General features: G+C 47.5%; 1 protein-coding gene and 1 pseudogene across 1 annotated transcript in view; one reads left to right on the top strand and one right to left on the bottom strand.

Moving 5' to 3' along the window:
• LOC147117171 (uncharacterized) overlaps nucleotides 1-22058 on the top strand; it is a 667391-nt gene that overhangs the window by 504610 nt on the left and 140723 nt on the right. The window lies entirely within an intron of this gene.
• On the bottom strand, nucleotides 6810-20474 carry LOC147117172 (uncharacterized; annotated as a pseudogene).

Below are 22058 nucleotides of genomic sequence, written 5' to 3' on the forward strand. Positions count from 1 at the left end.
GATCAAGGGATATGGGGAGAAGGCAGGGACAGGGTACTGAATTTGGATGATCAGCCATGATCTCATTGAATGGCGGAGCAGGCTCGAGGGGCCGAATGGCCTACTCCTGCTCCTATCTTCTATGTTTCTATAAGCCTCTCTGCCTCGCTACCTTTCTTTCCTCCTTTAAGACGCTCTTTAAAACATACCTCTTTGACCAAGCTTTTGGTCACCTGACCTAATTTTTCCTTATGTGGCTCAGTGTCAAATTTTTTGTCTTATAACACTCCTGTGCAGTGCTATATAAATACAAGTTGTTGTTGTTGTTATGTGGCTCAGTGTCACTTTTTTTTATAATGCTCCTGTGAAGCACCTTTTGACATTTTACCACATTAAATGCGCTATATAAATACAAGTTGTTGTTATTGAGGAGCCATAGTTACCAGATTAAATGTAAGAGATTTAGAACAGAGAGCAGGAAAAACTTCTATACACAGAGAGTTGTGAGGCTGTGGAATTCACTTCCAAGGTACGTGGTTGAGGCACAAATGATGTCAATATTCAAGATTAGATTGAATAGGTGGATGAAGGAAAAGGAAACAGGATGGGTAAATGTGATTAGGACGGTTTGCTTGCGTGGATAGTAAACACTGACATGAACTGATATGGCTGAATGGCATGCTTCCATGTTGTAGCTTCTGTGCATTTCTAAATGAATGAACAATTATTGGGCCAAATCTTCCTGGAAAAATAACGGCGAGTTCACGGCGCACCCTGTTATTATTACGCAAATTGGCCAATAAATTCAGGGGAAGAAGAGATGCAGCGTGAGTTGTGAACCTCCAGAATTTGCTGATTGATTTACGCTGCTTCTCCGTTTGCCTCGCACAAACCGCAGCACGCCCTTAGACTCCCTGTTATTTTTAAGAACTTGTTGGATTTAATTGCCCATTAAACTCATTGCAGAAAGTTAGGGCTCCTAATTAACAGTGTAAGTACCCTTTTAGCTATGTGATAATTGTTAAAGCAATGCCAATCAATCTCTCTGGCCCAGAAAGGAATCAGTTTGAACTGTTGAGTCTCATTCCTGCATGTAGTAAATTCTTCTTAGAGATTTTAAACATTTCAATGTTTCATTTTTTTTCTTTTCTGTCTCTTTTTCTCTCTGTCTCTCAGACCAATCTTTCTTTCCCTCCCTTTATTGCTCTTTCTGTACCTAATTTGCTCTATTTCGCTGACCCTAATTAATCCTCCTTCTCCGTCATTCCTCTGTTTCTTTCTCAATCCTTCAATCTCATTAGTTAAGACTGTTAGTCCTGTGGCTCACTAAGGTCCTAGATGTCCCATTGACCTCGCCACGCCATTATGAGCTTGCACTTCCAGCATGTTATGGCGTAAATTATATTTGAGCTGAAGGGTGCAGGAAAAAGTCTAACTACTGCCCCATTCCAGCAAAATTTGGCCCAAATAATTTTTAGTAGTGTTGCCTAAAGCACCTGGAGCAGCCCTTGCTCTTGTTTGAATAGTGCAGTGGGATCTTTCACTGTCTAAGCTAACACCTGAACACTGGCAGCTGAATGCTTAATTGTTAGTTTACAGAACTGACCATTAGCACGCAGTGACCATTCTCTGCTGCCACAGATACAGGACACCTCTGCCCCCATCTTTTCACACCGGTAGCATAAATTAGTGCTGTGTGTTCAGATTTCTACTGAAGAGCAGAAGGGCTCATTCTTTAGCAGTGTCTTGGCCAAAATTTCAGGCTCATCAAAGGAGCTAGTTAATGGAACATCTAATGAGTCATGCATTACTGTCAAGTGTTTAGGTCAGGCTCAGAAGGGAGATTGTGTTCCATCGTCATCACTGTCAGTTTGCTGAAAACACATTACTGGGACCTTTTATTAATAGGAGAACACATGTTTGTCTTTCAATAATGATCAGTGTCAACAGCTGAAGAATTTCACTGACTATGCTGAAGAGATTAAAGTTACTGAATGCAATGAAAATCTAGTGGGTAAAAGAAAATTGGAATATTATTAATGGCTGTCTCGCTTAATTATTCTCCACTAATCTCAGGTAATGACTAAAACCTATTGGAATATTGACAGATTTATTATATGTCTGCCAATCTCTCTACTATTGTGATATACCTCAAATGCCCCAAGTATATATATTTTTTAATTAAATAAATCAAATTATTTGCCACATAACCAGCATGAATTTTTCATTATCTGCTGATGGTCCTGTTTGTGACGAATTTTTCAATTTTCTTGCACTAATTTCAGTTAGTTGTTTGAATTGTTAGAAACTGTACTGAGAAGCAAGTATCAAGACAAGTAAAATCTGGGTTTAGGACAACCTTATTATGAACATTTCTTTAGCTGTGAAAATGTTAACATACAGCTCTGTCATCTGCAGCTCATACGCCAAAGGAGGGCATGCTGGCAGTGCATTAAGAAGAAGACTGGAATTTATATAGCGCCTTTCACGACCACCAGACATCTCAAAAGCGCTTTACAGCGAATGAAGTACTTTTGAAGTGTGGTCACTGCTGTAATGTAGGAAACACAGCAGCCAATTTGCGCACAGCAAGCTCCCACAAACAGCAATGTGATAATGACCAGATGATCTGTTTTTGTTATGTGGGTTGAGGGATAAATATTGGCCAGGACACCGGGGATAACTCCCCAGCTTTTCTTCAAAATAGTGCCTTGGGATCTTTTACGCCCACCTGAGAGAGCAGACGGGCCTCGGTTTAACGTCTTATCCAAAAGATGACACCCCCGACAGTGCAGCACTCCCTCAGCATTGCTGAGTCGGCCTAGCTTTATGTGCTTAGGTTCCTGGAGTGGGACTTGAACACACAAACTTGACACTGAGCCACATAAGGAAATATTAGGACAGGTGACCAAAAGCTTGGTCAAAGAGGTAGGTTTTAAGGAGCGTCTGAAAGGAGGAGAGAGAGGTAGAGTGCCGGAGAGGCTTAGGGAGGAATTTCCAGAGCTTAAGGCCTAGGCAGCTGAGGGCACGGCCACCAATGGTGGAGCGATTAAAACCAGGGATGCGCAAGAGTCACAGAATCACAGAAACCCCACAGTGCAGATAGAGGCCATTTCGGCCCATCGAGCCTGCACCGACACATATCCCACCCGATCCCCGTAACCCCTACACCAACACATATCCCACCCTATCCCTGTAACCCCATGTATTTAATCCCCCTAACACTAAGGGTCAATTTATCATAGCCAATCAACCTAACCCGCACATCTTTGGACTGTGGGAGGAAACCGGAGCACCCGGAGAAAACCCACGCAAACACGGGGAGAATGTGCAAACTCCACACAGACAGTCGCCCGAGGCCGGATTCGAACCCGGGTCTCTGGCGCTGTGAGGCAACAGTGCTAACCACTATGCCACCGTGCAGACATTTCTGAGGGTTGTAGGGCTGAAGAAGGTTACAGAGATGGGGTTGAGGTTGAGGGTGGGTGGGGGGGTGCAAGGCCAGGAAGGGATTTTAAAACAAGGATGAGAATTTTTAAATCGAGGCGTTGCCGGATTGGGTGCCAATGTAGGGCAGCGAGCCCAGGGGTGATGGGTGAACGGGACTTGGTTCGTGTTATGATGTGGGCAGCAGAGTTTTGGATAAGCTGAAGTTTATGGAGGGTGGAAGATGGGAAGCCGGCCAGGAGAGCTTTGGAATACTGGAGTCTGGAGGTAACAAAGGCATGGATGAAGGTTTCAGCAGCAGATGAGCTGAGGCAGCGGTGGAGAGGGGCGATGTTATGGAGGTGGAAGTAGGCGATCTTGGTGATGGAGAAGATATGGGGTTGGAAGCTCACCTCCGCGTCAACTAGGACATCAAGGTTGCAAACAGTCTGGTTCAGCCTCAGACAGTGGCCAGGGAGAGCGATGGAGTCGGTGGCTAGTAAACAACTGGGGATAACTCCCCTGCTCTTCTTCGAAATAGTGCCATGGGATCTTTTACATCCACCTGAGAGAGCAGACGGGGCCTCGGTTTAACGTCTCATCCAAAAGATGGCACCTCTGACAGTGCAGCACACCCTCAGCATTGCTGAGTCAGCCTAGCTTTATGTGCTCAGGTGCCTGGAGTGGGACTTGAACCCACAACCTTCTGACTCAGAGGCGAGTGTGGTACCCACTGAGCCACAGCTGACACTATGGAGAAACTTCTCCACCTTGGAGAAACAAAAAACTTGTTGGAAGATAGCAAACCAAGAAAGCTGACTGAGAGTGCACTTCTCATTAACACTGGAAGCTTAAATGATTTTCTTGCCAAGTATTGACCAGGACACCTTTATCTTCTTTGCAATTAGACCATGGCACCTTTATCATCACTAGGACAGGCAGACAATGTCTCACTTGGAAGAAAGATCTTGTCAACATGGCTGGAAAATGTGGTGGAATAGTGACAGTCCTTTGGAAAATTCCTCTACCCCTGTCAGCTTGAACAATTTCTGTGTTCAACAAAGTGATTTGTCTGCCTTTAGTTTGGGAAACTTTTTTAGTACCAACTCTTCATGAATAATAATAACCTGCACTAAATCTTGTACACTTCCGGTTGTTCTAAAGTCTCAATATCCATCTCCTCTGTGAAAGCTAGACAAATTACATACTTTGTATTTCTGCCATTCCCTCATTGTCCACTACAAGCTTGCCTCCTTCATCTCATAGCAGCCCTACCTTGACTATCCTTTTACCTCCTATCCTTTTCAATAATGGAAAGATAGACATTTTGTCAGTTTGTGTGGCTTAGACTGCAACCTATAAATCAGGTGTATTAAAAGTAAAAATGAACCCGTACCAAAGGATCAATCTTCTTCTTAGGATGACTTGCTTCCACACTAAAATGAGTTCTCAGGTGACTGATGAGTCCAATGCGGGACCTACAGTCTCTGTCACAGGTGGGGCAGACGGTGGTTGAAGGAGCGGGTGGGTGGGATGCTTGGGTTGATGTGCGCTCCTTTCGCTGCCTGCGCTTGGCTTCCGCTTGCTCCCGGCGAAAAGACTCGAGGTGTTCAGCGTCTTCCCGGATGCTTCTCCTCCACTTTGAGCGGTCTTGGGCCAGGGATTCCCAGGTGTCGGAGGGGACTTTGAGGGTGTCCTTGAAGCGTTTCCTCTGCCCACCTGGGGCTCTCTTGCCGTGCCGGAGCTCCGAGTAGATCGCTTGTTTTGGAAGTCTCGTATCGGGCATGCTGACGATGTGACCCGTCCATCGGAGCTGATCGAGCATGGTCAAAGCTTCGATGCTGGGGATGTTGGACTGAGCGAGAACACTGACGTTGGTGCACCTATCCTACCAATGGATTTGCAGGATCTTGCAGAGGCAGCGTTAGTGGTACCTCTCCAATGCTTTGAGGTGCCTGCTGTACATGGTCCATGTCTCTGAAGCATACAGGAGGGCAGGAATCACTACTGCTCTGTAGACCATGAGCTTGGTGCCTGCCGGGTTTGAGGTCCTGGTCTTCAAACACTCTCTTCCTCAGGCGGCCGAAGGCTGCACTGGCACACTGAAGGCTGTGTTGGACTTTGTCATCGACGTCTGCCCTTGTTGACAGTAAGCTCTTGAGGTATGGAAAGTTGTCCACGTTGTCAAAGGCCTCGTCGTGGATTTTGATAATCGGGGAGCAGTACTGTGTGGCGGGGGCAGGTTAGTGGAGGACCTTTGTCTTATGGATGTTTAGTGTAAGGCCCATGCTCTCGTACGCTTCGGTGAAGGTGTTGACAATGGTTTGGAGTTCAACCTCCGAGTGAGCGCAGACACAAGCATCGTCTGCATACTGTAATTCAATGACAGAGGATGGAACAACCTTGGATCTGGACTGGATGCGATGGAGGTTGAACGGTTTCCCGTTTGTTCTGTAGATTAGCTCCACTCCAGCGGGGAGCTTACTGAGGGTGTGATGGAACATTGCAGCAAGGACGATCGAGAACAGCGTTGGTGCGATGACACAGCCTTGCTTGATCCCGGTCCTTACGTGGATTGGGTCTGTGGTGGATCCATTGGTCAGGATCACGGCTTGCATGTCATCGTGAAGCAGGCGGAGGATAGTGACAAACTTTTGAGAGTAGCCGAATTTCAGGAGGACCACTCCATAATCCCTCACGGTTGACAGTGTCGAAGGCCTTTGTGAAGTCAATGAAGGCGCCATGCACAGCGGCTGGTGCTGCTCCCTGCATTTCTCTTGTATTTGATGCGCAGTGAAGATCATGTCCATTGTGCCCCTTAGGAGCTCTTCAGCCACTGGGAGAAGGTGATTGAGGAGGATTCTTGCGATGACTTTCCCTGTGGCAGACAGCAGGAAAACTCCTCTGTAATTACCACAATCGGACTTGTCACCTTTCTTGAAGATGGTCACGATTACGGCGTCTCTGAGATCGCCTGGCATGTTCTCCTCTTTCCAAATAAGAGAAATTAGTTCATGTATTTGTGCCAATAGCGCTTCTCCGCCATGCTTTCGTGCCTCGGCGGAGATTCTATCTGCTCCTGAGGCCTTGTTGTTCTTCAGTTGTTGAATGGCCTTTTCAACCTCATGCTGGGCTGGGGTTGTGCTGAGGTGGTGACGGGTAGCATGCTGTGGGATGGAGTTGAGGACACTCACGTCGAAGGAGATCTTCAAAGTGCTCCTTCCAGCGGGCACTGACTGCTTCACTGTCCTTGATGAGTACCTCTCAGTTCTTGGCCCACAGTGGGGTAGGTCCTTGGGTGCTTGGGCCATAGGTGGTCTTGACTGCGCTAAAGAATCCACGCACGTCATGGTTGTCGGCTAGCTGCTGTATCTCCTGCACTTTCTCCATCCACCATCTGTTCTTTACGTCGCGAGTTTTTTGTTGGACCTCGACCTTCAGGCGTCTGTAAAGCTGCTTTCTTGCTCTTGAGTTGTGTTGCTGTTTCCAGATCCGGAATGCCTTGCGCTTGCGGCTTATTAGCTCCTGGATCTCCTGGTCGCTCTCGTCGAACCAGTCTTGGTGTTTCCTGGTCGAGTGACTGAGCGTCTCTTCACAGGTGCTGATTATGGAGGCCTTGAGTGCAGACCAGGCGCTGTGGACACTCTGCGTCTCTGAATCACTGGGAGTCGTCAGGTTGGTTGAGAGGCGCAGGCTGAATAGGGCTTTCTTAGCAGGGTCTTTGAGTGCTCCAGCGTTGATTTTCCTGCGGCATTGTTTCTGTTGCCGCAGCTGTTTTGGGGCTACATTGATGGAAATGACAGAGCAGATTAGGCGGTGGTCTGTCCAGCAGTCGTCGGCTCCTGTCATGGCGCGGGTGATGCGAACGTCCTTGCGGTCCCTCGCTCGGATGATGACGTAATCCAGCAGATGCCAGTGCTTGGAGCGAGAGTGTTGCCATGAAGCCTTGTACTTGTCTCTCTTACGGAACAAGGTATTGGTTATGACAAGGCAATGTTCTAAGCTTTCGTCAGGAGGAGGGTACCGTTGGAGTTAGCTTTCCCTACCCCCTCTCTGCCGATCACACCTTCCCAGAGTTCTGTGTCCTTTCCAACTCTGGCGTTAATGTCGCCAAGGAGGATCAGCTTGTCGCCCGTTGGGACTCCGGACAGGGATTGTTCGAGGCTGGAGTAGAATTCCTCTTTGGTCTCATCTGTGGCTTCCAGTGTTGGGGCGTACGCACTGATGACCGTAGTGCACTGGTTCCGGGCTAGGGTGAGCCGAAGAGTCATGAGGCGTTCGTTTATTCCGCAAGGGGAGTCTCTGAGACGTCCAACTAGCTCATTTTTTATGACGAAGCCTACGCCATGGAGGCGGCGTTCTTCAGGTTTGCCTTTCCAGAAGATGGTGTAACCACCGCCTTGCTCCTTGAGCTGGCCTTCCCCTGCCTGCTGGGTCTTGCTTAGGGTGGCGATGTCTATGTCGAAACGTCAGAGCTCCCGGGCAACGATAGCAGTACGGCGTTCCGGTCTGTCGCTGTTGGGGTCGTCTATGAGGGTCCTGACGTTCCAGGTCCCGAACTTCATTTTAAAGGGTGGAAGATGCCTGTGCGTGAATTCTTTTATCGTGGGATGGTCGTTGCACACCAGCTACCACACGGGCTTGACAGAGCAAGGTCTTGGTCCAATGGCAAGGGGACCCAAGATGATTGGAGACCAGGCTCTGCTACATTGGCCCAGCGCGCACACACACACACACACACACACACACACACAAGCATATTCCTACTGACAAGTAGGACAAGGATCAATACAGCAGCTTTCACTTGATTACAAAAAATTATTTGACTAACTGGATCTGCTATGAAAGAAATGAATGTCTCTAAACTCCAGTAGATTTTGTTAATAATAGTTACTTTAATTCAGTTGTTTGCAGTATAAAGCCTTTACATGCAGATGGACATTCAAGGAATATTCCTACCCTCCCTAGCTCAAGACTACAGAGCTTGCAATGTTGAATTCACTGAGTTGATTGTACAGAAGAAAAATGAAACATATCTATAACTTCCCCCAATTTAAAATCTTCAAAAGAAACATTGATATACCCATTTAATCTAATACTGTTAGACACAATAACCTGAGGTTTGAGACTTGGAGAATCTGAATACAACCATGAGTGAACCAACTAAGGTTGGGATATTGGGCTTGTCTCACCAGTTCCTCTCTACAAATCTTGAAGAGAGACAACCCCAGTACAATTTACTCCCCCCCACTATTTTCCCATGCGTGTCCTGAAAGCACTAATTTGTACTTTGGTTTTACAGCTTTTGGCCACCCTCACTGAAGTGGTTGACCATTCTTAAAACATAAGCCTAGATAGTGAATGCTGGCAGGCAATTCGACTGTGGGAGCATCATAGCAAAGTATGATCTGACTCCACCTGAAGTCCACACAAGTGCACTTTCCAGCAGAGGTAAACACTGAATTCAGAAAGTAGAAGAAGTATAAGTGTAGGATTTTTCATTCTGTGTTCTTCAAATCGATTTTCCATAAAAACAATGTTGTGTTTGTATGGCATTGTGTAATTTTACTTGCATACATTAATGCTTTTCTGAGACTTCAAAAGAAAAGAAATACCAAGTCCAAGTTTAACCAGGAAAACTGTTTTTTTATCAGTCTTTTTTCCCACTGCTTCATCCCATGAGAAACTTGAATGAACCTGGATTTCAGGTTTGAATCTGTTCTACCCAAATGACTCAGTATTCATATATCAGTAAATAATTATGGACTGGATTTTACCTTTCAATGCGGCTTGGGGGTGGGACAGCTGCCTTCCGGGTTCCGATCCCGCCCCCAACGACGTCCAACGCACAGACGCTATTTTGCGTCAATTGGCCTTGTTAAGCCCGCCCTGTGGGCTTGCTGGCTAATTAAGAGAAAGCCGGTTTCAGATGACGTCAGTTGATGACGTGTCATTTGCCGGTTTTCTTAAAGGAGCCACACACAATTTTTTTTGACAGGTGATTTTTCAGTGTTTGACAGCATTGAGGTGCTGTAAACACTGACAATCACTGTACAAAGGTGAGCCCTTGCACCCAGGCTCTCCAGTGACCTCTTTAGGCTAGAACAGATGGCAGCTGCAGGTGAGGCTACAGAAGCGATCTGTCACTGGTGAGAGAGGTTCTCCCAATGAGGTGGGACTACACAAATACTTCAAAACTTGTTACCTACAGAAAAGTCTAAATACATTAAAAATGATTCTCCCAACATTTTCTTACCTCTGAAACTCACCAGTGTACCATTGGATCCTTCACACCACTTCTGCAGCTGTCATCAATGAAGAAACATTGCAGTAGACCCACAGCATGCCACACTTACCCTGGCGTGGTGTCCGGACGTCGGGAAGCCCGCAGTAGACCTGTCAAAATCAGAAAAAGCCTCTTAACTGCCTGTTAACAACCTGTTAACAAGCAGTTAAGTGCCTATAATGTTCTTCCCGCCGCTAGGTGACGGGTCCATGCGCAAATCGGAGACTCGACACCTGGGAAGATTGTTTGGAGGCGGCTTGACAGCGGGTTCGGGACCCGCTGACAATCTTTGCAATTGTTCCACCGGTCTCGCCTCCAAACCCGCCCCTTGAGTGCCGACAAAATTCCCCCCTATGTGTCTGACATTACAGCTGAACACTGATTTTTTTGATGAAGTAACAGAGAGGATTGATGAAGGGAATGCAATGGATGTTGTCTACATGGATTTTCAGAAGGCGTTTGACAAAGTACCACATAGAAGGCTGGTTAACAAAATTGAGGCTCATGGAATAGGTGGATCAGTGGCAGCTTGGATAAGGAATTGGCTTAAGGACAGAAAACAGCGAGTTGTGGTAAATGGCTGTTTTTCAGATTGGAGGATGGTAGACAGTGATGTTCCCCAAGGGTCAGTGCTGGGGCCACTGCTTTTTTTGATATATATAAATGACCTGGATATTGGAATACAGAGTAGAATTTCTAAATTTGCCAATGACACCAAACTTGGGGGTGTGGCAAACAGTGATGATGATATCAATCGACTGCAACAGGACACAGAACTGGCAGAATGGGCAGACAAGTGGAAGATGGAATTTAATACAGAGAAGTGTGATGTGATGCATTTTGGCAGAAGGAACAGGGAGAGGTAATATACACTTAATGGCACAGTTTTAAAGAGTGTGCAGGGACAGTGGGACCTGGGAGTTAATGTGCAGAGGTCCCTGAAGGTGGCAGGACATATTGAGAGAGTGGTTGACAAAGCATATGGGATCTTGGGCTTCATAAATAGAGGTATTGAGTACAAAAGTAGAGAAGTTATGCTGAACCTTTATAAAGCGCTGGTTAGGCCACAACTAGATTATTGCGTCCAGTTCTGGTCACCACACTTGAGGAAGGATGTGAAGGCACTTGAGAGGGTGCAGAGGAGATTTACCAGAATAGTTCCGGGGATGGGGGATCTTAGCTACAAGGACAGGTTGGAGAAGCTGGATTTGTTTTCATTAGAGCAAAGGAGGTTGAGGGGTGATTAGATAGAGGTGTACAAGATTATGACTGGTTTGGATAGGCTAGACGGGGAAAGGCTGTTCCCACTAGTTGATGGTACAAGGACTAGAGGACACAGATTTAAGGTTTTGGGCAAGAGATACAGAGGGGACGTGAGGAAAAACTTTTTTATGCAGCGAGTGGTGAGGACCTGGAACTCGCTGCCGACGGAAGTGGTGGAAGCGGAGACACTCAATGTTTTCAAGGGGAGACTGGATAGGCACTTGAGGGAAATAAACTTGCAGGGCTACGTGGATAGAGCGGGGGAATGGGACTGACTGTGTTGCTCTACAGAGAGCCGGCACGGACTCGATGGGCCGAATGGCCTCCTTCTGTGCCTATGACTTCTGTTTTGATACCTGCAGTCCTTCATATATTTTGAGACTCTTTCTCACTGAATCCTGGTTTTAATTCATAAACAATCACTTTCTTAACAGTTGCTCCCCATGTAAAGAGTTTGAAGTGGTGTTTAACAATACATCTTGTGAACAAGTGATACTGCGTTGCACACTTGTGATTGACTTTATGATGAAATAATGAGGGGGATTCTCATCTTTGGGGCAGAGTTCGGCAGGATGGGACTTCCTTCTGCTTCTCCAGATCTACCCCGACCCATTTTCCAAGGTCGGTGTTCATTCTGTGTGCATGGTGAGATTCCTGCCGTCGCGGTGCAGCCCACCAGTGCAAGCGTGGAAACCCCAGCAGTTCTGCAGCAGGGATGCTGCTACTTACATCACAAGAAGTGACAAGGCTCCTTAAAGGGGCAGAAGCGCCCCAGAGATTGGAATCAATGCTCTCACTGAAAGTCTCAGCCAAGAACGAGGCCTTCGGCAGGTCCGTGCTGGGCGGGACTTGGAGGGAGAGGGGACCACTACACGGCCTTCTCCCTTTAATGGGGAAACTCGAGGCCTTTACCGCTGCTTTCCGAGCTCTCTCACCACCTTCTATATGGTGGCCCTGGGAAGTGGGACAGACAGTTGGGAATGTGATGAAATATTTCCATTCATCACTGCCTGTGACTGAGATCGGTTTCAGTGTCATTTCCCTTCCCCCAGACCTCATTGTATTGTGTACTGGAATGTGCTGTATTGTATACTGGGATGTGCTGGAATGTGCTGTGTGTAGGGCTCCACCCATACCTGGCCCCGTTTGTAAGCTAGCTTCAGTCTAGCCCCAATCTCCAGAAGGACGACATCTCTCTCGCTTACGTGTTTCGTTCTAAGTTAATAAAAGCCTTGTTTTGTTCTGCTACCTTCGAGTCTCGGAATTATTGAGGCACATCAATTTTATTAACTTATTTTTTCAACACTATGGATCAACTCCTGAAACCCGAACGTTTGGATTTGGATCAACATGCTCCAGACGCATCAGCACGCTTCGGACACTGGTTTGAGTGTATGGAATTCTTCCTGGACAATTCCGCAGCCGTCAAAGACGCTACGGACGCTGCAAGGATGAGACTCGGAATTCTGCGGAATTGGGTAAGCCACCGGGTTTACCCCCTCATCCAAGACGCCGAGACGTACCTGGCCGCCTGCGACATCTTAAAGGCGCATTACCAGCAGCCTACGAATGAGGTGTATGCTAGGCACCTGCTCGCCACCCGCGCACAGCGACCTGGGGAATCGGTGGAGGAGTTCCTAAGCACCCTGAAAATGCTTGGCAAAGACTGCAAGTGCCGAGATGTAAAAGCCGCGGTGTACACTGACGAGCTTGTTCACGATGCCTTCATCACAGGCCTCAGCTCCACTTACATCCGGCAAAGACTGCTGGAAAAAACGGGGTTGGACCTGAAACAGGCTGCGGACACCGCGCGATCCCTGGATGTGGCCCAGAGAAACTCGGACGCCTACTCTTCAGCCCGCGCCGTCCACGCCGCCACGTGTGCACCGAGGGCGCCGCCATCTTGGAAGGCATCTTCCCCGCCCAACAGCCCGACACCAGCTGGGCCCCGCTCTCCCCCCAGAAGTCCTACAACAGCCGCGACGCGTCAGGGACCCAACTGCTACTTCTGCGGGCAGCCAAAGCACACCAGAAACCTGTGCCCGGCGAAAGGCACCACCTGCTTTAAGTGCAGTAAGAAGGGGCACTTTGGGAAGGTGTGCAGAGGGAACCCCGCCGGAAAACCAACCGCCGGAAAACGTGCCACCGCCGCGTGTGCGCCGTGGGAGCGGCCATCTTGGACGCCATCTTGCCCGACCTCGTGGGGTCCGCCATCTTGTGAGCAGACAGCGTGGATGCCATCTTGTATCGATCAGGGCCCTACAGTGGCATCGGTCACAGTGGACCAGACCAGGCCGCACCCGCTATCCAGATCAATGGTGGACATCGAGTAAACGGGTGCCGGGTTAAATGCTTAATTGACAGTGGAAGCACGGAGAGCTTTATCCACCCAGAACTGGCACAACAACTCTCCCAAAGGTGGTCCCTACTCAGGGTACCATCTCTATGGCTGACAAAACCCAGACATCGACCATTCTGGGTTACTGCACGGTACAATTGTGCGTTAACGGAACTGTATATGATAATTTTAAAGTATTAATCATGAAGAACCTATGTGCGAGCGTGATCTTGGGCCTGGATTTCCAGTGCAACCACCAAAGCATCACGCTCAAGTACGGTGGGTCCCAGCCGCCCCTCACAGTGTGCGGTCTGGCTACCCTGAAGGTAAAGCCGCCTTCACTATTCGCGAACCTTACCCCTAACTGCCGGCCAATAGCGACCAAAAGCAGGAGGTACAGCTGGGAGGACAGGCGGTTTATCGCGACCGAGGTAGACAGGCTCCTGAAAGAACGCATTATTGAACGCAGCAACAGCCCGTGGCGCGCCCAAGTGGTAGTGGTAAGGGGTAGCGAGAAGAAACGGATGGTGATCGACTATAGTCAAACGATCAACAGGTACACCCTACTAGACGCCTACCCGCTACCCCGCATATCAGAAATGGTGAACCAAATCGCCCAATACCGGGTGTTCTCCACCATCGACCTCAAGTCAGCGTACCACCAGCTCCCTATCAGACCAGAGGACCGCCCGTACACCGCCTTCGAGGCGAACGGACGCCTCTACCAATTCCTCAGAGTCCCCTTTGGGGTGACGAATGGGGTCTCGGCCTTCCAGAGGGAGATGGACCGCATGGTCGATGACCACCACTTGCAGGCAACCTTCCCCTACCTCGACAATGTCACCATCTGCGGTCACAACCAGCAGGATCACGACTCGAACCTCGAGAGGTTCCTGAAAACCGCACAAAAACTCAACCTCACCTACAACGAGGACAAGTGCGTTTACAACACCACGCGCCTCTGCATACTAGGCAGCGTGGTGGAGAATGGGGAAATCGGACCAGACCCCGACCGATTGCGCCCCCTACGGGAGCTGCCCCTGCCCAACACTCCCAAAGCCCTGAAAAGATGCCTGGGGTTATTTTCTTATTATTCCCAATGGGTCCCCAACTACTCCGACAAAGCCCGCCCCCTCTTGAAAGCATCCTCTTTCCCGCTCTCTGCTGAGGCCCACGCCGCCTTCAAAAGCATTAAGCAGGATATTGAGCGGGCCACGCTACAGGCAGTGGACGAGAACACTCCATTTCAAGTGGAAAGTGATGCGTCTGACTTCGCCTTGGCGGCCACCCTCAACCAGGCGGGGCGGCCCGTAGCTTTCTTCTCGAGGACCCTCCAAGGGCCCGAGATCAGACACTCCTCCGTGGAAAAGGAGGCCCAAGCCATCGTGGAGGCAGTGCGCCACTGGCGCCACTACCTAGCCGGCAAACGCTTCACCCTACTTACCGACCAGCGGTCGGTAACGTTTATGTTCAATAATAAACAGAGGGGGAAGATTAAAAATGATAAGATTCTTAGGTGGCGGATCGAGCTCTCCACCTTCGAGTACGACATCATTTACCGGCCAGGGGCCCTTAACGAATCCCCTGACGCCCTCTCACGAGGGATGTGTGCCAGTGCCACCGGGGATCGGCTACAGACCCTCCACAACGACCTCTGCCACCCAGGGGTCACGCGGCTGTTCCACTTCATAAAGTCCCGTAACTTACCCTACTCGATTGAGGAAGTTCGGTCTCTGACCAGGAACTGCCGCACTTGCGCTGAGTGCAAGCCTCGGTTCTACCGCCCAGATAGAGCCCACTTAATCAAAGCTACACGGCCCTTCGAGCGGCTCAGCTTAGATTTCAAGGGCCCCCTCCCGTCCGTCGACCGCAATGTTTACTTCCTGAACATTGTGGACGAATACTCCCGGTTCCCATTCGCCTTCCCCTGCCCAGACATGACCAGCGCCACGGTCATTAAATGCCTCAACAGCCTGTTCTGCCTGTTCGGTATGCCGAGCTACATCCATACGGATAGGGGGGCGTCCTTCATGAGTGAAGAGCTACGCCAGTACATGCTGTCCAGGGGGATCGCCACGAGCCGTACCACCAGCTACAACCCCTGGGGTAACGGCCAAGTGGAGCGGGAGAACGGGACAGTATGGAAAGCAGTCACTCTAGCTCTAAGGACCAAGGGCCTCCCTATCTCCCACTGGCAGGAAGTCCTCTCGGATGTGCTCCATTCGATACAGTCGCTGTTGTGTACGGCCACTAATACCACGCCTCATGAACGAATGTTTGTCTTTCCCCGGAAATCCACCTCAGGCGTATCCATGTCATCATGGCTCTCCACCCCAGGTCCGGTACTCGTGCGAAGGCATGTGAGGGGCCACAAGACGGACCCTCTCGTGGAGCCAGTACACCTACTCCACGCCAACCCCCAATACGCATATGTCCGGCACGCCGACGGAAGGGAGGACACCGTGTCCATAAAAGACATCGCCCCAGCCGGCATCGACAACAACCACGGCAATAGCGGCAACGACGATCACAGCAACTCTTACCCACCCACTACTCTTTCATCACCCCCGGAAGAACACCGACCAACGGCACCCCCACCAACTACCCCTTCAACAACCCTGGCGGCACCCCCGGCAGAGACCCAGGAGGCTACCGGGGCACCCAGCCGACACCCGCGGCACCGCAACAGCCACGTCGGTCGCAGAGGACTATCAAACCCCCGAACAGACTAAATCTATAGAAGGGGTGAATGTGATGAAATATTTCCATTCATCACTGCCTGTGACTGAGATCGGTTTCAGTGTCATTTCCCTTCCCCCAGACCTCATTGTATTGTGTACTGGAATGTGCTGTATTGTATACTGGAATGTGCTGGAATGTGCTGTGTGTAGGGCTCCGCCCATACCTGGCCCCGTTTGTAAGCTAGCTTCAGTCTAGCCCCAATCTCCAGAAGGACGACATCTCTCTCGCTTACGTGTTTCGTTCTAAGTTAATAAAAGCCTTGTTTTGTTCTGCTACCTTCGAGTCTCGGAATTATTGAGGCACATCAGGGAAATCTGTGGGGGGACACCTGCCCTAATACCCCCGACCTCACTGCCCAAATTTAGCATCATTCACTGTCATGATCCTCTGCCATTTTGGGTGGGATTGCAGAGGAGAGTTCATCCCAATGTTTCATGTTACAGCCACTGTTGTCATAGCCCTTAGTGTGGATATATAGGCCTAGAAATTGGGTTTTGGCTTAGCCAGGGCTTTAGCACCGGAAATTAGTGCCGGCGCTAAGTCCCCTGCGCGCGCCAAAAATTCAGTGGCGCCGCGCCCAAACGGCTGCCGGCGCTACTGAAGGGTCTTAGCGCCTGGAAAAGGGCGCTAACTGCCGTTTCGCGCCGCAATTCCGGCGCTGCGGCACCCGATGCGGTGCGGCAGGCTGGGGAAGTGCAGGCCTCCTCCTTCCGTTAAGGAGGAGCTGCCTGCACCCGGCCGCGGCCCGCGCAAATCTGCTTAAAAATGAGCCCGGCACCTCGGACAAGTGCCGGGCTTGCATCTGTTCCGGGGGGCGGGGGGGAGAGAAGTCCGGGGAGGGAGCTGCGGGCAGGCGGCCGGCGGGAAAGCGGCCGGCCGCCGCGGGGCCTTTAATGCGCCGGCGCTAACTGCAGTAAGGCACCTCTGACAAAACGCTCGTTGCGGCTGCCACGGGCGAGGCGGCCGCAACTCAATTTCGGAGTTCGGGCGGGTTACCACGGCAACCGGGACGCTGCGCACACCGATGACGTCATCGGTGCCGGCGCAGCGCTACCGGAGCAACGCCGATTTAGGGCCCCAGGGAATTTCACTACTGGCCATAACTCCGGCGCAAGGCCCTCTAGCGCCTCAAATGAGGCGCTAAGGCTACTGAATTTTCAGCCAATAGTGTATTCAAGTTTTTTAGTTCATAATTTCAAACTAACTGAACCAGCCTTGTATATTAATTCACAACCACCAAACAGCGCTGACTCTTCAGTACTCTTGTAAACATATAACATTCTATTCAAACCTTTAACTATTCACACTGCTAAATTTTACTTGCTGGGTTTTCTCATTTCATATGTAAATTTCTGGCTTATCATTCTTTCTATTTGTAAAATATGTGCACTGAACCACTCTCACATTTGCTAATCAACTTTGGTGGCCTCAGTACGGTTAGTACTTTGTTCCAAGCTATCGCTGCTTTAATGCCATGATTGGTCACTTGTCTGACAACTATTTTAAGTACAATACCCCCTAAGCATTTTCACTGAACAAGAGAAATCCTTTTTCTTAACCCTTTTGTTATAGCTCAACTGATGGTTCCCCTCATTTGTCAACATGGCAAATAATGAGAGAGTTGACTTTTATGGGTGACAGTTAATAGAATATGGTGGACCTGGCTGGATGCGTAAATAAGAGCACATCTTAAAATTTTATCTGTTGAAAGAGAGCAGTGTTTAAATCGTGTTTAATAACCTTGTAGTTCACAGAATAAAACCCGCCACTTGAGTCCCACACCAAATACAATCAAAGAACTAGCATTTAAAAATAAGATCAAGGTACAATCTGTCATAGCAGTGAAATTATTTATTCATTCTTGTATGTGCTAGTTCGTTATTAACATTCAGTCCAGGACTTTAGTTAATGTCTCCTACAGAAGATCCTCATCTATTATCGGCTTTGTGTAGCAGGGCTGGACGACTTAGCATTCAATATTTAAGTGTCAACTTGGCTCAGTTGGTGCCACTTTCACTGCTGATTCAGAAGGTTGAGAGTTCAAGCTCCACTCCAGGATTTGAGCACATACTCTAGGTTAACACTTCAGTGGTGGACAGAGGGAGTGCTGCATCGTTGGAGTTACTATCTTTCAAGCAAGGCCCCATTTGTCTATTCCAGTGATTTGAGTTGGTTTAAAAGATCTTATGGTACTATTCAAAGAGTTCTTCTAGACCCCTGGATACCATTCTTCTTTCAATTAACACCACCAGAAATAGATTCATCTCATTTGCTGTTTGTGGGGTACTTGCTGGGTGAAATTGGGTGTTGCAGATACCCATCTAAAAGCAATAACTGCATTTCATTCTGACAACATGATAACGTGCTAGATGAATGCAAGTAATTTAATTCATTCATTATCTCCAGATCTCGGTGGTGTATGAACAACCCCAAAAAGCTGTTGAGGCTGGGGGTCAATTGAAAATTTCAAAACTGAGATTGATAGATTTTTGTTAGGCAAGGGTATTAAGGGTTACGGAACCAAGGGGGGTAGATGAAGTTAAGATACAGATGAGCTATGATCTAATTGAATGGCGGAACAGTCTCGAGAAGCTGAATGGTCTACTCCTGTTCCTAGGTGTACAGTTGGTGCACAGTAATTTTGATGTTTGGAAGCTGATTATTTGTAACATTAACATTGGTGTTGCTAATTTAACAACTTCGACCAATCATCTATTTAGCTGATGTGCAAGCTGTAATGGGAACTAGCAGCAGGCAAAGGGAATTCAAACTCTGATTGACACAAATCTCTTTATTTCATAGTAAGAATTCCAAATGATTTTGAAATTTTTCTTTTTGCTAACACTTTTGTTAAGTGTATTTTTAGGACAAATCCTAAAGTTCTGAAGTAGTTACAAGCAATGTTACACTAAATGCACAAAAAAAACTGAGATCAGTCAATTTATATATTAAATGTTGCAAAAGACTGTGGCACAAATCAATGTGAAATATGTAATGTGTTCTCGGGCATGAAGAGATACAATTTAGCCATTCACCAACATTGACACAAATTGCACACACTGTACTAAGTCAACAAATGTTGCTTACTCCTCCCCTATCTCCTCCCTCCCAAACCCGGCTCCCCTGGATCCAATTGTCATTTCAGTCACTAGTATAAATTCAAATACAACAGTTCAGGAATCATGTGTGTCTGGGGTTAGATGTTTTTCGAGTTCAATAATAAATGAAACACTAATGGCCAATTTGATTTTGAAACTAAAACATAGTCTGAAGAAATGCCCTCACTGTTTTGTAGTTCTCAATTCAGCTGAAATCATGCTGTCTTTCAGATCTGGTGCTGTAACATCCTTGAAGGTCATTTAATTGAACAAGTCCATAAGGACATAATATCAGTGCTTCTTCGGCATATGTAAATGTCTAAATCTATGATAATCAATTGGATTGAAATGATAATTACAACAGATCAATCACTAACATGTTTATTTTGGGCTATGCTGCATAGTTCAGAGTGGTTGAACTACCACCAACTTGATTTTGTTACACTGAATTCATAATCTTAGCTGTGCTATTAGGAGAGGGTGGGACTCCGAGTCCAGGCACTAGTGCACGCAGGAGGAGGGTGTAGTGTATGTACCCGTCTACCCTTAAGGAAATTATTGTATGTAACCATTCACCTTTAAGGGAACTACTTTAAGTGTGGCACTACTTGTTTGGCTTCTGTATACTGTAATACCGACAGTGACCACACCAGTATATAAGTGTTGTGACAGGATAACTGGGGCAGATTCGCCCTGACCTCTGAATAGTAAAGACCTGTTTGTTTGTACTTCAAAAGTCTGTGTATTTATTTACTGCACAACCCACAGAGGGAACATTACTCCTTGAGTAATGCCGGCCTTCAACAATGGTAATGGAAAATGCTAATTCTGCTAGTATGCCAATGGCAAATAGGGGCCGTTTTTTAAAAGTTTATAACAAATTTTAAGACCGTAACCTACCTTCAACATTTGGATTACTCAGCAAACCACTTGAGCTGAGAAGTTGCAGTTTAGAACAAATTGTGAACCTCTAGTTTGTTATAGTCTTGCAACACGGTTAGTTTTTATGGAGGAATTGTTCTGGGCATTGTGTATGCATTTAAGTAGAACGTGTTTTCAATTTCACTACACACACTGGTCAGAGCATTTCTTCTTGTCCTCCTCATATTTATTAGAATCTACAGTGTATTAAAAGTGCTTGCAGGAAGGTCACATCACACCATTACCTGGTGTCACACCTGGGTGTTAGCTTTGAGCTGGTAGGTTTAAATTTCCCATATACAAACTGTACTTACCTTTCGGTCCTCCCAGCTCCCAAGATTAGCGTCTCCAAGGAAGGTAGAACTGTAGTGCTATGCTTCACAGTGTCACATCCATCAGGTTGCTTTTCTTCACCTGCCATGTTCCCTCCCCTGACTGGGGTCTGCACCCACCACCTACAAGTATGGTTCCCCAGGCCTGATCACCCCACCCACCCTCCAGCCACCATCTATGGCCCCCAAAGGCACCTGTAATCCTGCGGCTCTGGCTGTATCCATCCCCCACCTATTCCTCACACCCATCACCCAAAAATGTGGTCTCTCCCCAACCTCGAGCCACCACTTGCAGCCCCCCACCGCGCCCCCCCCCAAAAAAAAACAATGTACTACCTACTGTCTTACAGCCGTGGCCTGATTCTTCCCTCAACCACCACCACCTGTATTTCCCACAGACCTGTGACCCATACGTCTAAAGATAAAAGTGAGAGATAGAAGGCAAATCAAGGATGAAACAGAAAATAAAATAAGAAAAATGGGAGGCAAAAGGCGATGAGATCATAAAAAGAACCTGAAAAGAAGATCAAGAGAGGGAGAAGCAAAAATTGGCAGAAAATCAGAAAAGATGAGAGAGGAGGGAAAACCAGAAGAGGAGAAAGAGAAAGCCAGCAATTCAAAGACAACAGATAGGTTTAAAACAAAGAGTATATCATGTGATGTGCCATTAGCATCATTCGCCCTTACTCCCATTATAGTTATATACAGGTCATTATCAGTAGCCAGATGGGAAGAAGGCCAAGGTTGAGGACTTTGATCTGGGAAGCTGTGAGGGTATAACATGTAACTGGAATTACGTTGGTAGCAATCTCACCTTTTAAATCAGAAATTTGTGGATTCAAGTCCCACTGCAGCAGAACGTGTTTTCAATTTCACTACACACACTGATCAGAGCATTTCTTCACTTAATATCTTTGGCATTTCAGTATAATACTGAGGGAGTGCTGCATTGTTGGAGCTGTCGGCCTTCAAATGAGATGTTAATCCGTAACTCTTGTCTGCCTGTGCTGCTGGATATTAAAGATCCCATGAAGAATACGAGGAGGATTCTCTTGGTTTGCTAACTCTCATTCCTCTCGCAACACCACAAAACAAATGCACTAGTTATTCATCTCATTGCTGTTTGTGGAATCTTGCTGTGTGCAAAATGGCTCCTGCATTTGCCTATATAGCAATGAATGCTATTTCAAATTAATTCATTGCACGTGAAACACACGCTAAGGCTCTATATAAATCTAAGCTTGTTTGTCTTTTAGTCACTGCCAGTGCGCCCTTGTGTCCTGCATTGAAGATGTAAAAAAAATGGTTTTAACTCGGGTAATATTCCATTGCTGCTCACGGCACACACTCTGGGATAAATTACAGTGCATAAGATAAAAGAAAAGCCGTGTTCACTTCTAGCCTAATTATCTTCAGTTCAGTGTATTAAAAAATTCTAAATGTAATCGTCAAGTTGGTGATCGGAATAAAGACTCAGCTGGCTGCCAAGTTAAGTCTGATAAATGACAACTGCATATAATTAATACTGTCATCTTCTTTCAGACCAAAGAGCGACTGCAGTAACTATAGATTGTAATTGTCATCTTTGTCACATAAAATGTGCTGTTATGAAGTTCAGACTGGATTTTATTGCCTGGAATGCTCATAAATTGAATGGTCAGTCATTTAAATTA

The sequence above is a fragment of the Somniosus microcephalus genome, chromosome 5, assembly GCF_052327205.1.
Source record: "Somniosus microcephalus isolate GS21.2 chromosome 5, FLI_Smic_1.0, whole genome shotgun sequence".
NCBI classification, from domain to species: Eukaryota; Metazoa; Chordata; class Chondrichthyes; order Squaliformes; family Somniosidae; genus Somniosus; species Somniosus microcephalus.